Below are 13,066 nucleotides of genomic sequence, written 5' to 3' on the forward strand. Positions count from 1 at the left end.
AAATGTCCTATCACACACAAGTTCAAGTTAAAGTTATGAGATGTCAAGCTATGAGTTAGAAGTTGAAGTTCTTATGGTATGCATTGACCATGAGTTCCATATGTTTTAAATTGTTGTTAAGCTATACTCATGTTCATTATGATTGGTCATGCATATTATGGCTTATTGATTACGTTCTTTTACTTTTTCATGCATACCTAACATACTTCGCACATTAAAATATACTAATGCATATTTTTCTTACATTGTCTCATAATGTAGGAATGGACAACACTTACGATCATCCTACCCATGGCTAGAGATTCCTTTAGATTTCAAAGAAGTTGGTGAGTCCTTATTCTAATGAGGATAAGGCTTTTATTCATGTTACTATTGTTTTCAGTTTCTTCTATAGTTAGGGTAAGCTAGGAGATTGCCCTAAGCCCCCGTCAAGGATTAGACTAGAGGCATATTTAGATGATATTCATTGGTGTAGTCCAGATTGGAAGTTTATAGAGTTGATTTCCCTTACTCCCTTTCTCTAATTAATGATTACTTTCGCTCATATTTATATTGCTCTTTACCTTATATATGCGATGCAGGCTAAGATGGCTTATAGTTGGGTCCCTCACATCCTGATCGTCGTGTTACGACTAGGCCCTACGTTAGGCCATGATAAACTTGGTATCAGAGCACAAAATTTAGAAGAGTTGTAGGGAGTCTAACATGCCTCATTAAGTAGAGTCTTATTCATTGGTGTGAAGCGCGCCACATCCATGAATAGGAGGCTACGAAACATCTTAGGAAAAGTATCACTTCTTTCATGAGCTATGTCGCGCGGTAGAGTGGTTAAGTCTTTTCCCTCTAACGGTTGTTCTTTTAAATTTTTAGAATATTCCTCCATGAAGTTAATTAATTTTTATTGAAATGGAGTACTCATACATGGGTGTTATCTCTATTTATTTGATTATAAGTAGCTAAATCTATAACTAGGGGTATGTGTGCAAGAAGAGGGTGTAAAACTCAATCAATATTGATTAATTAGTTTTAAAACATGGATATATTGTTATCTTAAAGGTTTAATCTAAAATCAGTGGTTGCAAATATTGATTGAGCTCTCTAACACCATTTTAGCTTTAGAAAGTAAAATGGAGTTGGGTAAGACTCAATAATGAGGACTTGGTGAAATTACTCTATGGATTTGAGCTAGAGATAGGATAATCCAATTAATTTTATTTTATTTAATGATATGAACTAGGAATAGTTATATACTCAAGCAATATTTAGTGTTTTATTAGTATAGGTCTAGGTGTTCATGAGAATTTAAGGATAAGAATTTGATAATTCGAAAAATGTCAATTGCATCCTAGACCAAATGTTATCCATGTATCAATTGATATGGTTGTGATTAATCTTTACCTATTGTGTAAAAATCCTATTGTAATTTATTTTATCTTCGTTGATCATATTTTTCACATCTCAATCTAGACTTTAGACATGACACAATGATTAGAATCCTTAGGAGGACTCCAACCAAGCCTCTTTGCATACATAGCATGACATATATAATAAAATAATTAAGGAAACTCCTAAATGTAGAAGATAGTCTTAAACATTGAAATATTGATATAAGTAAAATGAAAACACAGTATTTGAAATGAATGAAACATACTCTTCTACTCTGACAATGCCTCTACTATATAGATGGGGAATAGGACAAGCCCTAGATCACCCAAAACATATAAAGGAAATAGTCTAAACATATGAAAATGATATAAGGGTTCGCTCCCGAATTAGGAGGACTCACCAAATACTAGCAACCATAGATGGAACCAGAACCAGCCATGTGGATGGGAAGAAATGTCGAGACCTATATTGTGAAATAATATAGGCAAAAGTATGTCTTAGTACATAAAATGTATTAAGTATGTGAAAAATATGAATAACTTGAATCAAAGGACACAATAAACATGAACATGATATGCATGATTAAAATATCTTGAAAATCATGAAGTAAATCATAAAATCATGGCATAAGGTCAATGCATCATAAAAGACATCATTTACGAGTTGTAAGAAAATATAGTTATTTTGTGGGATATGGATCATAACTAAAAATAAGACTAGATGAGCTATAATATGGAATCCCAGTGTAACTCTTACACCAAAAAAGAAGAGGCTACTTGCCAAGGTAGACTCCATATTATTATCATTATGAGCTATTTGTGTATACACTACTGAAGTCATTGAAGAGAACTTATGGGAGCACGTAGTTTGGGGCTAGAGGTTTCTATTAGAGATTCCTTTACCAAGCCTCCACCTCAAGCCCTCTCAGTGCTAAGTCAACGGAATAGATAAAAATTAATTATTAACATATCATTAGGAAAGACAATAATCATCTACCAATCCACATTATAAAATCATATAAGAGTAGCTCTTTTAAATTATGATTCATAACATAATTCAGCTAGACATTTACATTTCTAAGGAGATAAATCATGATTTCATTTGGTCCTTTCACAATTCACTGATACATACTTCAAATCCTTGAAATATAATTCATTACTTCCATAAAACAGTTGTAGATCCTTCATAAATTTCATGATCATAGTTCACAGTTCATACTTGAAAATTATAGACCTAATGCATGGATACATGTAAAATAAATTGAAAATCATGTATCATAGTAAATTTATGCATAATGAGATAGAATAATATCAATTAAACTGACGTAGAAGAGACCCTTGAAGAATTGACATGAAACCCTCATTGAATAGGGTGTAATTGAACTTGAAAGCTGAGATTCTTTAAGGATCCAATGAATGAAAGAAATTCATTGGTGAATTCCCACATGTCTGGATAATCAAGGCCCTAAAATCAATGGAGATGAAAGGGCTTGAAGCTTGAACCCTTTCTTTCACTTGGAGAAGAACCTTGGAGAGAATTCTAGGGAGAAGATTTTTGAGTGTTAAGAGAGAATGAAGGAAAATTTGAAGGATTTGGGAAGTTATATGTATTGGGAAAATAGCCCAAAAACGTCCTTGCTTCAATATTAAATGCGTGGGAAATGTAAGGAATGACCTTAGAAGAAACATTGTCGCACAGGTTCCATGAACACCTTCTACGGTCTGTGGAACACTATATGGACCATATAGGTTTTTGTTGAGGGAAACCCAAACAAATCACTAACGATCTTTTTCTACGATGGGGTCTATAGCTCATTGAACTTTACATAGGCTGTATAGCCTCTCATAAAGGTTCTTTGGGTCAAAACTTTCCCAAGTCAGGTGGTATTGTCTACAGACCTTCCTACAGTCTATAAAATAGACCACGGTCCGTAGAACATTCCCAAGAATTCAACTCCCTCCTACATCTCAGAAGTTTTTTTACAAAATAATCTATGATCTGTAGACTTCTTCATGGATCGTATAGCCACTCATAGTCCCAACTTGAATTTTCTAACACCCCAGGCTCTATCCACGGGAATCTTCACAAGTTATATAAGCCTAAATGGTCTGTGAATGGACTCATGGAATGTTAAAGCTACACCAAAAGAGTTTTTTGCATTTCTTTGTTTTCATTTCAACTTTCCAACTTCTAGGGCCTTACGATATTTGTGTTGATTCCCTATTTTGGTACTCAATATTGATAATTTCTAGTTTGAGAGAAATTTCTTCTTCAAATCTTGTGGTTTGGCTCTGACCATTAAAGTTGGGTACTGTTTTGCATACAACTGCCTATGCCATGAAAAATAGGACATAATTGAGCGTTTATTATGGAGCTATGACTATGCAACTTACAACTCTTTTTTAAGTCCTAAAACATAAAATTTTTCTTCATTCTTCTAATTTTCAAGTTACTCCAACATTCTCGCTAAGTTATATAATTACACTTGTTAGCACATACTGAAGGTATCCTTGACTCCAAAAAAACTTTATGCTCATAATCATGCATTATTTTTTATTTCTAATTTATTGATTAATCCAAAATACATTAAGAAACCTATAGGTCTCAATAAGAAGATCTTGATTCACATATTTTGGTTGAGAAAAAATATTGCATTAAAACAAAAGTTTTCTTGGGGCTCTGTTTTCGGTGGATATATAAGTTTCTAACTGTTCTAAGGAGCTAATTGAAAGGAAAGAGGCTTTTAAGGGTTTTTTTAATAGTTGTGGTATCCATATCAACATGTGCGCACCTCTACTAATTTTACGGTATACCTTCAATCTCCCACCAGCAATATGTACCAGGTAACTTGTAATGACCTTTTAGGTCATTTTTTATTTATTGCGTTCTCTTTTTTGTTTAGAGATTTTCCTATAGTGACCCTATATTTATGACTTATTTGAACTGACAGTTCGATCATCTAGTCGTTCATTTGATTATTATGTAAGTTTCTATGTTTTTAAACTTTTAAAACTTAAAATAGTGACTTTGGTCAAAAATTCATGTAAATGGACTCAGAATGCCATTTTGACAGTTCTACCAGCTCTAAAACATCGAGTTTAGTTTAAAGGGACCTTTCGTGCGGATCATGAGGCTTCTAAGCTATCTAGACCCTCATTATAGATATTGGCTAAAATGAAGCTTGAGTGTAGGACCCATTTTTCATCACGATGACCTCAACTAAAAGTTTTGAAGGCTTCATTGAGTCCTGAATGCCAAATTTAATAGGATAGCATATTTTTTTACAAATAGAGTTTCGAATGAATCCCGAGCATACCCTCAGAGATTTTGAATTTGGCTAAAAATAGTTGATGTGCATCAGTTGATGCAAGCCTTTTTCTCCTTTGCATATGCAAGCCCGTTTGCCGCATTCATGATGGCCATGGCAGATGGCCTCTGTATTTTGCCCCTTGCCTTGTGCGTTAGCGAGATTCTTGTCATATTCGTGAAAGATTGGTCAATTGCCTTATGTGATCACAGGCTATCCTTTATATTCACAAAGGATATGCTGGGTAGACCTCCGCAGGATTTCCTCCACGATCGCAAAGATTACTGTGTCTGGTCTTTTAATTTAAAGGACAGATGTGATCAACTACAGTGCAAATATTTCCTTTAACGATTTTGAGAGTTATAGAGGTCCGAATTGGGAGATTTAAAGATCAATATGGTTATGAAGTTCATGGGAACGCATTGGAGTAATTGCATAGTACTAGATTCTTCATTTTAGATAAATTTCACTCCAAAGGGGCTGTCAGCCCTCTTGTCTTTGCTTTAATGGTAATTTCGGTGCATGTGGTTGAATCTGCGTTCTGAGCCCCGAATTGTATTTCATTTTGGAACACAAGTTTGGGGAGGTAAAATGAACCTTTTTATGGAGTAAATGTTGGGATTCCCCATGTGGGTCCCACAATCTCATTTTAATTTTAGGTCCATCTCTGAATAACGTGATTTTAGTGTCTTAACAATCATCTTGATATTATGATCCTATTTTTGATAGTGTGATAGGATTCAAAGGTCATTCAGAAGGAAAAAGATCTAGAGTTGTGAATTAAGAAAGTGTGAGGTCTGCTTTGAGGTAGGCTACGGTTTCCCTTCCTTTAGATGAGCTTGAGAACATAAATATATGTTGATTAGGTGGAATTTGGTTTGGGTAGCTATTTGATCATGCTTATTTACTTAGATATTATGTCCTAGGCTTATTTTAGGTATTTTCGAGACTTGTTGGCATGCTATTCTTCTTTTACGATCATCCTTACCTTATAGAATGAATAGTTCTCATTTTTTATTGATGTTGAGAGCATGTTTGGCCTTAGTCTAGGTGTAGACTAGTGCTTTCCCTAGACTTGCATATTTGGGAGTCGATAGGGCTTAGAGATTCAATCGACGTCACTTTACACGGCTTAGCACCTTGTAGATTGATAAAGCATACTAAAGTCTAATAGTTGAGCCACAGCTAAGCATTAACTCTTATGACCTATCATCCATATTTCCCTCGATGTTTAGGCTCAGTGATCATTTGGTTATATTTTCAAATATCTATTGATCTATGGTAATTGGATGTGGTTCAAGCTTGGAGTGATTTATTGATGGAAATCGGCATGAGATGCTCTCCTTGGTTGCTCACATTGTTGCAGATTCAAGGTCGGGTCCAATTATTTCTTAGACATTTTGGACTCTTGTCATACATTTTCATCTATAGTTAGAGTCTTGATGTATCCGAACTAACCTCGATTCAATCTGAGTACTACCCTTATTAGCCTCGGTTATAGTCCGGGCATCACCCTTCTTTGTTGGATTTGAGCCCTGACCTGGTGATTCTATTTGGGTTCTTTGAGGTACCTTAACCAATGTTCAAGTCCAAAAATGGCCAATCAACATGGAATATCCTGAGCTCTTTTGGTAATATTCTTAGTCTTTATGTGTACTCATCAAGCTTATAGGGATCCACTTGAGTTTTTACTTAAATTTGTGGATGAGTGTGTCACACCCCGAGTCTACACCCTAGGCACGGCTGGCAATGAGAAACAATTATTGGTTCCTAAATGAAGCCTTAGCCTGGCTCACTACTACGCGAAAGACTTAACTCGCACAAATACAACTCAAATGGGCATGTATAAGAATATAAGTAATTCTTCTCAAATAATAAATCTCAAATACTCAAGTGTATAAATAAATGGATATTTTAAAATGTGATCTTTGAAACTGAAAACAACTTCAACTCTGTCTATATATAGTTTATGAAGCCTCTAAACTAACTCTAAATAGCTATCGTCATAGACCTATGGCTACCTCAAAATACTAATAAATAATAATTGAATGAAATGACTTAAAGCTCCTCCAAATGCAAAAAAGACTCACCAAAAGTTGAATGAAAACTGATCTTTAATGATGTGCCTATTGAGGATCTCCGTGTTATATCCTGTACTTTTGTACACTGAAATGTTTTTAAGCTCCTCTAAAGTTGTCATGTGATCCATGTTATCCATGACGTTATCAAATGATTCTAAGGAAGGGAGGATGTAGTGCCTCATATTTTGCATAGACTAGTTCCATGTGAGTGGTGATGGATTGAAATAGGTTGGAATGGTTTGAAAGGAGTTTGAGGCCAAATAATTTGTCATAGTAATCAACCTACTTGCTTAAGCTACTAGTTTGGATGTCTTATATAATTAAGCTACTTGATTACACATCTAGCTTAAACAGCAAGGATCACACCGGTTCTTAAGGGAAGACTAATTGCTAACCTACTAGAAGAACAAGTAGGTGATGCACCTACTTGGAATATGTGTGCTGCATTTTATGAAAAGGGAAAGTATGTGAGGCAACTACTTACAAACTTTTAGCAGGAATTAAGTAGGGATTAGTGATTAATTATGATTAATTAACTTAATTAGACTACTAAGTGGGCCCCACCATGACACGTGGAAGAATCTGATTGGAGTGTGGATGATAGTAGGACACATGCCAACTATAGACACATGTCATAAGGGTGGACACATGTCCCACCCCTAAGGCAGCTTATATAAGCTTGGTTGATGACTAATTAGCTAGTCATTTAGTCATTTTTCTTCAACACAATCTACAGAGAAAGAAAGAGAGTCCAAGCCATGGAAACTCACAGTCATGGCTGAAGCAAAGTGAGCTCCCAAATTATGATCCATAAATTAATTTTATAAGGTATTTTCAACTGATTGGAGGTGATTAACAACATGAACTAATCATTGGGGCAGAAAGAAGGTCTAACGTGTAATCTATAAGTTTTAACCAAGAGTAGGAGTCAAATTATTAAGGTAAGGTCTGATTATCTTTTTACACATTTTAGTAAGGGTTTAGATGTGTTGAAAGTGTGTAAATATAAATTAAATCCATGAAATTATGTGTGTTGATATAGAAGCATGGTTGAAGCTGCAGGGGGCTGTTTGGTGTAGAAGATGGTGAATTGATTTTGCTTAGTATTTTAATTGTTATTTTTATGTATTTTATGATGTTAAAGAAGGTACTTAGTGGTTAAAGTTGAAGTTAAATTTGTTTGTGGGCTGTTGTAAGGATTATAGTGATGTTCACATAGTTTTCTTGCCCTTAAATAAATGATGATGTTGTTGTATAGTTGTTGGTGTAACTCATGAATTTGGAAAAAAATAATGTGTTAAGTAATGTATAATAAAAGTGGATGGTTTGTTTGGTATGTTCGTAGGTGTTCGTGAGATTATCGGATATCTCTTTGCATTGTTAGTTGGGGGCTACTTTGGGTGTGTTGTTGTTCTTATCGGTTTGAGGAACTAAGATTTAAAACTTACATTGTGTTAATAGTAATTAATGGGATGCCTTAATCTAGAAATGATTGAATTAATTACAATTAATGTTGATGTTATTATCATGGATGATTATATAATAAGAATGGAAGACTTTGATATTCCAAGTTGGAGTTGTAATTGTTTTAAGGGTTGGTTGTAACGTGTGATTGTTGATGCTACTTGGTGGTTGTATGGCTGGCTTGGAGATGAGGAGAGTAAGCGACGTAGGGGAGGTGCTATTCGATTATCTAGAAATAACCTACTATCGATACAATACATTTTATGCCTTTCTATAGCTTAACCATAGTGCTTAACGTCTTAATATAGGTTGACACTACGGACAGCGTATATGTATTGTGTTACGGATAAGCATTAAAGGTATGTGAAGCAATCCCTTCTTTATTTTGGCATGTCTTAGATATAAGCGATATACAATATGAGCTTTGGGGTAATTCCATTCATAAGTTCCGAGTATGATTCATGATTCTTGTTCACTTCTTGACGTTAAGACTCTTAAAGTAGTTGAGCTACTTCCTATGAGTCTTCTATACATTGGACAATCATTGGTATGTGAAAGTCCCTATTCTTAAAGACCCTATAATGATTAATGTCCTTAACTTTCATAAGCTGTCTCGCATTATCTTGATACGTGTCTATGACCCCTGAGGCTTTATTTAATATAGTTCATAATGACATTCAAAGAGTGATGAACATGACTATCGCCCTAATACTCAAGTATTAATTAACCTACTTAACTATTGAGTCCCAAATGATGATCTAAATGCATATGGTTACTCACTACTCTGGTCATGCATACTGTTATTACATCTTTCACTGAGTTTCGGTCCAGGTATGTTATCACGTGCATTTTACTACATTATCCACCGAGTCCCTCACTAGAGGGCCGAGTACGCTATATGATAATATGATAATGTAATGATAGGTTATAGCACCGAGTCCCACGATGGGTCGGGTATGGTATACGTGTGCATGACTTTATTCACCAAGTCCCTTATTAGAGGGTCAGGTACGATATAGTATATGTATATGATGATATAATTATGGCACTGAGTCCCATAATCGGCCAGGTAAAGTATATGATAATGATATCCATGATTTATTTCATAAGGCACAGGTACAGTGAGTTCTTGATTATGGTACTTATCTCCTGGACTCTCTACTTTATTTATCATCTTTCTTATGATATCGCATACTTTATATACTCGGTACATATTTTGTACTGAACCCCTTTGTCTGGGGGGATGCATTTCATTCCTATAGGTACAGACACTCACTTTGGTGATCCGCCAGCTTAGGATTCCTATTCAGCTGTCTTGGAGTGCTCCTTTATCTCGGAGCCTAGACGTTTGGTACAGACCCTTTTGATGTATATATATATTTATTCAGGGTATGGTGGGACCCTTTCCCACCATATGATGATGTTGATACTCTTAGAGGTCTGTAGACATATGTGTAAGTTGTGTGTATATGTGTTCGGTTGTGCCTATATGACTTATATGTTGGGACATTCCCATTTGTAGTGACAGCCTTGTCGTCTCGTGTATGATGATGTTTTAATTGATTGTGACTCCTTAGGAGAATGGTTACCGTGACACATGTATGAAATGCTTAAAATGATGTCATGTTTTCAAAAAGTCTCCATAAGGTATTTGGTTTCAGTTTGATGATGTCTAACAGACATGTATACGAGTGTCTAGCTCGAGCACTAGTCACAGCCTATGGGTTTGGGTCGTGACACTCCTTCACTTGTGTCTACATCATAAAATAATGCAGCCTCTCTAACGGCGTCAGTACATGAAATATGCGTATATAAAATAGTTGAAAAGAAACTTACTCAATAATACTCAACTCAACTCAATAGAATAATTGCTCAACAAAGCATGCAATATATGAAATAGACAATGATTTGCAAAATATGATTAAGTAATGCAACTTAGTATAAAATAGTATTTTACTCTTTGTGGAGTTTCTCTTACCGACAACCATTACTATAAGCCTTGTGATAATACAATGAACTGTTGTTCTTGCCGCAACCATCCAATATCTTGCCAAGGTAAGAAATGCAACACATTTCATGGATCTAATAAAAGTCTGTATTAGGGACTAAAGTGATAAGTCTCCCAAACCAACGGTATAATCCTATCTTACACTGGCTATGAAGTTAATGGGGTTTGAGTTGGCTTATACTCTTACCTAAATTGGTGTTCAATACTACTCCCAAAACAAATTTAGTATGCTCATATTCTCAAGTGGGTGTAAGTACTCAAATTAAACTTAATTAGTCTCATTGGACTTTTCTCAATTAGCTCAACTCTTCTCAACTCACTATTCTCTTTAAAATAATTATACTTTCTAAATCCCAATAAATGCATAAAATACTGCTTTAACTTCTCAAATTAGCCTCAAAATAAATATTTAAATGCATTATTACTCAAACTCATTTGGACTCAATCATGATTATGTTCAAAATCATTGAATGAAAGACTCCTCAAACTCAAACTCATGCTCAAACTCTTTCTCAATAAAAAGATGAAATATATAATTCTTTTATGTCAAATAAGAAATTTAATTGTACTCAACTACGGTTCACATAAATAAAAACATGAATGATAATTAGAACTCAAATCATCGGAATCATCACAATAGGAATAAATACATAGAGAACCCAATAAGAGATTATATAAATTACTCAAAACTCAATTTAATGGGATGTAAACCCAAATTCAAACTCAATATTTGACTGAGCAAAGATGTAGGGCATGAGGAAGAATTCAATCCAACATTGTGATTAGACTTACATACCTGGAAGATCAATGAACTAAGCAAAACTTGAAGAACTTGGTTGAAACGCTTGAACCCTAGCTTTTCTCCTCTCCAATCCTTGCTCTCAAAATATTCTAAGTAATAATGAGAGAAATTTCATTGTTGGGTAGTGATAAGGGACTTATTTTAGTCCCAAAACATCAGGATTTTGATTTGGGAAATGTGAAAAAATACCAAACTACCCCTTATTAAATCTGTCTTTTGGCCGTCTATGGGTCCTTGTACGGACCGTAGAGTTTTCTACTGAATGTAGAAGGTTGGTCGTAGGAACTGAGTGCCAAAACTTGGGCTTTCTGGAAATTGACTTGGTAGATCTAGACCATTCTTCTATGGTTCGTAGACCTTAAGACAGTTCATGAATGTTGCTTGTAGGACTCCACTAAAGGAGTTGGGGCTACGGACTACCGATCGTCCTACAATCCGTAGAACTTGTTACGGGTTGTAGGACCCTCTTGTGCGATATTGGTGCACATTCTAGTAGCTACTAGAATGTGTCACTAGGTCTATAAAGAGACCTTATGGGTCATAAGGTATTATACAGTCCATAACTATGGCTCAAAGAATGGGTCGACACTTAAAATCTTTCACCAAGTCCTGGTGGGGTCTACGAGTCATCTTATGACTCGTGGAACATTCTATGGGTCATAAGTGACACTCGTGCCCCTACTAGATAGTGATTTCTCAACTTTTTTCTCAGGAATCTCAAAACTAATCAAAGTTAGAATAATATGGAGTGTTACAATATCTCCCCCATGGAATCATTCATCCTCGAATGATGACCAAGCTAAGAATTTACTCAAGGCACAAATACAATGCAAGAATTCGAAGACTCAAACTCATTTATGACTACTTATTTACTCAAGAAGGTATAAACTCTGAGATAGGAAATAGGAAAATTACCTTCATCATCAACACTTGGAGGAACGAATAGATGTGGGTACTTTGCTTTTATATCCTCCTCTGCTTCCTATGTAGCCTCCTCAACATATTGATTTCTTCACAACACCTAAACTGAAGAGACTTCTTTGGTTCTTACTTTACAAACTTGGCAATCAAGAATTTGGACAGGAATCTACTCATAAGACAAGCTATCTTTCATACCAATATTTTCTATAGGAACTATGAGTGAAGGATCTCCTAAGCACATCTTAAGCATTGAAATATGAATCACTGGATGAATGGAGGTTAACTTTGATGGTAAATCCAACTCATAAGAGACATTACCAACTCTCTTGATAATCTCATAGGGACCAATATAACGGGGACTAAGCTTGACCTTCTTCCCATATCTCATAACCCCCTTCATAGGTGAAAATTTCAAATACACCCAATCATTCACCGCAAACTCTAAGTCTCTTCTCCTAACATCATTGTAGGATTTTTGACAACTTTTCATGGTTTTCAAGCTCTCTTGAATGATTTTCACCTTCTCCATAGTTTGATGAACTAAGTCTGGCCATATCAATTCAGCTTCACCAACTTCAAACCAACTAATAGACTATCTATATCTCCTCCCATAAAGAGCCTAATAAGGAGCCATTTGAATACTTAAATTATAATTATTGTATGCAAACTCAATAAGAGGAAAGTGGTCATCCCAATTACCTTTAAAGTCAATGACACAAGCTCTAAACATGTCCTCATGAGTCTAAATTATATGCTCTACTTGGACATCTATCTAAGGATGGAAAGCAGTACAAATATTTACCTTTGATCCTAAACCTTTCAGAAATAAATTCCAAAAATAAAAAGTGAATTGAGCACCTCTGTCTAAAATGATAGACAAGGTAACTCCATGAAGGCAGACTATCTTTCGAATATACAATCTAGAATAATCTTCTATTGAATCTGGAGTCTTAACGGGCAAGAAGTGGATTGATTTGATCATCCTATCCACAATCTCCCAAATAAGTCATGCTTCTTGTGGGGTCGCAGTAAACCTGTAATGAAGTCTATATTCATCACCTCCTATTTCCACTCTTGCAACTCTATATTCTGAGCTA

This window comes from Solanum dulcamara, chromosome 10 (assembly GCF_947179165.1).
Source record: "Solanum dulcamara chromosome 10, daSolDulc1.2, whole genome shotgun sequence".
Lineage (NCBI taxonomy): Eukaryota > Viridiplantae > Streptophyta > Magnoliopsida > Solanales > Solanaceae > Solanum > Solanum dulcamara.